Raw genomic sequence first — 4,773 nt, forward strand, 5'->3', positions numbered from 1 at the left:
CTCGGGATCTTGCACTTGTGAGGCAGGCAGCGGAACCACTGAGCTAAATGAGGAATTCATTTTTATTAATAAATTACACCCTCAGGAGCTAGAATCAACGCCTTAGTATAAAAATGTTCAAGTTATATCAATATAACTTAGTATAAAAATGGTCAAGTTATATCAATCATAATTGTCTACTTATTTTAAAAGGTGCTAAATGGATTAAATGGAGACAGCAATGCTTCCCCTAATGTGATTGATCTTACCATGTTTACAGCTATCAAGACCTAAAACTTGAGGTGTTTGAACGGAACATTGATGAGTACACTTATATTTCAACCTGATATGCTAGACTCTCATTTGGTCAACTGCCCATTTACTCTGAAATTAAAATTTTAATATTATCAAAAGTTGATATAAGTGGCATAATAACAAATATGCTGAAATGGTTATAGTCACATATGGCAGTTAACAAGGATTTGGGGAGATCCCACTCCCAAGTCACCCAGTAGTTGGAATTACTGTATATACTGTCACACAACTGTAACAAATTGGATTTAAAGCTGTTTACTTTAGTCTGACATCTTCATACACCCAAGATATGTACCTTATACGAAAAGAGTGTTTATTCAAAAACAAAATTTTTGTAGCTGTTAAGTTCTTCCCTTAAATGTAAATACAATGGCACAGAAACTTTTAATAACCAGGACTCAGAAAATTTAAAAGAATAATTTGAGTTAGGAATCAAATATACAGTCAAAGGGGAAAAAAAATCATCTAGAAGACAAAAATCCAAGTAGCACCTCAGATGGAGAGCAATTTTGTAAAGTAGGAAAGCAACTGTGATCACTTGCAGCTTCTCAGATCATTCTAGCAAGTGTCTCCAGGTACTTCCTGTTGTCTGTATAATAGTATTTCCCTAAATAAAGGGCCTTGAATGCACATTCAGCGAGTTTCCTGCGAGTAGAAGTGGAGATATTTCATTTTGTTTAACTCACAAATTATTTGGTCAAAGAACTATGTAAAGCTAAATAAAAGCACATCTGGTAGAAATCCATAGCAATGAATGTTGACAAGATGTGCTTGGATCTTGCTTGCAGCATCTGGCAGTGGGTAGTGGGACAAAGGTAGCAATCTCACAGGCTCTTCTGTGTCTGTTCTGGAGGTGGCTCCATGGCGGTGGCACTAGCATTTGCAGTTGAATTCAAGACTTCTCCAAAATCACCACCAGCAGGCTTGGTTCCCCCTACTTTAGACTTTAAGTTTTTTCTTCAAATGACTTGAAAGTTGGGGAATTTTTTACGTCTTCCAGCTTTTTGGTGATAACAGAGCCAACAGATGAAAAGGCCGCTGAGGCCTCCTGTCCAGCCTGAGATAAGGTTTCAGAGATCTTCCTGTATGCAGACTTGGCTGTCACATCCTGCCACCCTTGGACAATATTCTGCTTTAGCTCCTGTAATGAACCAACCCCAAGTTTTCGCTTGATCTCTGCTAGATGCTTCTCTTTTGCTGCTAACACTTGAGACAGAGTTCGGATTTCTTCTTCCACCTTTGCCAGCTCTCTTCTGAGCTCATCCTGCTCCTCTTCCGAGAGCGTCTCAGTGGCGCTGAGCGTGGCTGCAGCATCTTCTCGGAAAGGCAGGTATTGGGTCTGTCCTCAGCAAACCAAGTTTCTCAGTGGGAGATCCGGGTGGAGATGAATTCCCACCAGGGGACAGGTAGAGGTAGTTTTTGTTCACTCCTGCATTGAAATCGAACAGGGACTGGTAGTCTTCATGTAAGTCTGTGTCTCTGTGATCCATCATCCCAGGCAGAGGCAGAGTGCGTGGCTTTACAGCCGCCTGAGCTCCCTCCGCAGTCGCTGGCCCCTCTGGCCTTATTCCTTTTGCCCCACCTTGCAAGCTCACGGAGACTGTCTTCCCAGTTTGGAGGCCCCGCCCCAAACCTGAGCGTCCCTGCCTGGTCTTCACATGTGATCAAGAGGTCTCTTGAGGTTTGGGATTTTTTTTTTGGTTTTGGGGGGGGTTTTTTGGTACTGGGGATTGAACTCGGGACCTTGTGCTTTCAAGGCAGGCGGCGAAACCACTGAGCTAAATCCCAGACCCTCTCGTGAGTTTTTTAAGGGCAAGGGTCTTGAGTTCCTAATGACTCTGGAACCACCTCATCAGTTCTGTTTTGTAATACTTTGTGTTTTAAAAAAGTAAGAGACATCTATCTTGTTTAAGCTACTGTCATTTTCAGTTTTTATGTTATATGTGGCTAATACTAATCCAAATTTAACCCCTCCATCCACCATCCAATTTAACATTGATCCAGGGATCCCTGGACAAGTATAAGTATTTTGAATCAATGACTTTAAAGATAAAATGGTAAAAGTGAAAATCATGACTCTGATTTCAATAAAGTAACTGCCAAAGTTCAAGGCAAAAAAAAAAAAAAAATTAGAGCTCAGAATCATCATTCTTTTCCTTCTTGTCTTTTCCGTGAATTATAGGGTCATTGAAATCACTACTCTAGAAAATTGTTTGCTGCTATCCAGTCTCCGTGGTTTCAAAACCCTAATTTCTAAACCTGCACCCTTCTGTTTCTCTTCTTAGTACACATAGAATGAAATTGTTTCTAAGCTGTACACATTCAAGACTAGAGCACTTCTGCAAATAAGGTTTGGTTCCTGGGCTTGAACTAAAGAAATAAATTATGGTTTCTGTGGACAATTACTGGGCTCTAGAAAAGATGTTTGTTCAAATGAGAAATTAATTCAAGAAACAAAATACTCAAAATGGTGTTTGTTATAATCATGTCATCACAGCCCTTCGTTGTTTTCCAGTGAGACACATAAAAAAAAATCTTAAACTTTATTCTTAGTGATGGGTTAAATAATGGTTACTACAGTCATGTCAGTGAGGAAAAGGCAGAGAGGACAAAGTCTATGCCACTTCTTCAAAAAACATGAAAAAAGTTAAAAGTTATATTATTCTATAAGTATGCTTTCAACTTAAATATGCCAGACTCACATCTCTTTTTCTATTATATATAGTCAAAATTAGAAACATTCCATAGATCAGTAAATCTACTTAAACTAAAAAGTATAGAGTATAAGGAATATTTGACTCCCTCTTGGTAATATTGGCAGGCATAGAAATATGCTAATTATCATGAATCTAGTTGTCCCCAAATGGTGTTCCTCTCATTTGAAGTATATGATGGTGCTATATAATAGGCAAATACTATCCTGTTAGAGTTGAAAAATCTAAAAAGAACTAAAAATATATGGAAGAAACTCGAAATACCCTATTTCTGAAGTGAATTATAAGAGCTGCTAGTTTCAAATCATTCACTACTATTCTAATTCCCAGTACCACTGAAAGAATTGTCAACACATCACCTTTATGTCCCAGACCACTGATACGCTTATACCATTTTCAAGTTCTACTCATTCAACTCTATTTTCCTGTTGTGGAGAGAAGCCAACAAAGGTAACTCCCAATTAGAATGGAAACCAAGGAATAGCCAAATGCTGATTACATGAGAGGACTTAATTGCGCTTAAGGAATAGTAGGACATTCCCATACAAGCCTTGGTAATTTCAGTCCAGCCAATGTCCACAGTTATCATTACTTGGACACAATCAATGAGTTCTAATCAGATACTTGCTCCTTACTTCAACCTGGGACACAAGTTATCCTACACACACACACACACACACACACACACACACACACGCATATTTTTTTCAGTACCAGGGATCAAACTTAGGACCTTGTGCTTTCGAGGCAGGCACAGCACCACTGAGCTAAATTCCCAGACCCCTACATATATATATTTATTAGAACTCCCTGAGATTCTATTGTAATCCTGCTTTAGAGATAAATTAACTCAGGGAAGAGATTAAATACTTTGCCTAAGATGACAACATCATGATTAGTCTGTCTTCACATTTCCCAATTTGAACCATTGCATGCGTTGCCTCTTCGTGGTAATATAAATGTAATAAGAAAAGCATATCAAAGAAAATTCAAATAAACTCAGTCTCATCCTGCAGGGGTCCTCTTTTTTCAACCTTCCACTTCCGATTAACAGTTGCTGCACAGGTGATAGCTCTAAAAGGAATATTAACAACCTCTTTGGCTAAATATTCCACTTAGAAATTACTCAGTGAAATCAAATGTGAGTCATTTGCTGGGAATTATGTCATCCTCAGACTGGTATATCTCTTGATCACTCCTCTTCCCCAAGGTCAGCTTTTAGAAGGCATGTGAGTATTTAGCATTCTCTGGACATGTTCCCATCCTCTCCCCAAACCACTGCATGGACATGCCAAATGGAATCATCTGCTCTTTTTTGTGGCCCTGACACATTGCACACTAATAATTCAGAAACTATTTTGTCATCTTTCTCAAAGTAAAAAAACGTGCTTAGTGCTTTCAGTAGCCTAATCTTTTATATTTTGCTATTTTCATAAATTATTAACATTCTACTTCTTTCCTGTGTAAGAGAAATAAAAAGTTAGCTTATTTGTCTTTACCTGGGAATTGTAATCAATGAAGCCCTAAGAAACTGCTCTCCTTGTAGCCTTGTATCCTCCAACTGACCTCTCAGAACCTTGGTTAAGTCCAATAACAAAAAGAAATTCATCCATTTCCCTAGAAGTCTGGTTCAAATTACTTTCAGCCTCCTTCTCTTCCACTTCTTTTTCATTGATGTGGTAAAGAAACATCGAACTTGGAATAAAAATAACTTTCAGTTCCAATGCATTAATCTAGCAGCCCTAGATCTAGGGGGAAATTATTT

At 38.5% G+C, this 4,773-nt stretch overlaps 1 pseudogene; it reads right to left on the reverse strand.

Moving 5' to 3' along the window:
- Nucleotides 1–882: 882 nt before the first annotated feature.
- Nucleotides 883–1,919, reverse strand: LOC101701918 (tumor protein D52 pseudogene; annotated as a pseudogene).
- Between the last annotated feature and the right edge of the window lie 2,854 nt (nt 1,920–4,773).

This window comes from Heterocephalus glaber, unplaced genomic scaffold, assembly GCF_053883595.1.
Source record: "Heterocephalus glaber isolate CG9 unplaced genomic scaffold, H.glaber_assembly_v1.0 deba00001465, whole genome shotgun sequence".
Taxonomy (NCBI): Eukaryota; Metazoa; Chordata; class Mammalia; order Rodentia; family Bathyergidae; genus Heterocephalus; species Heterocephalus glaber.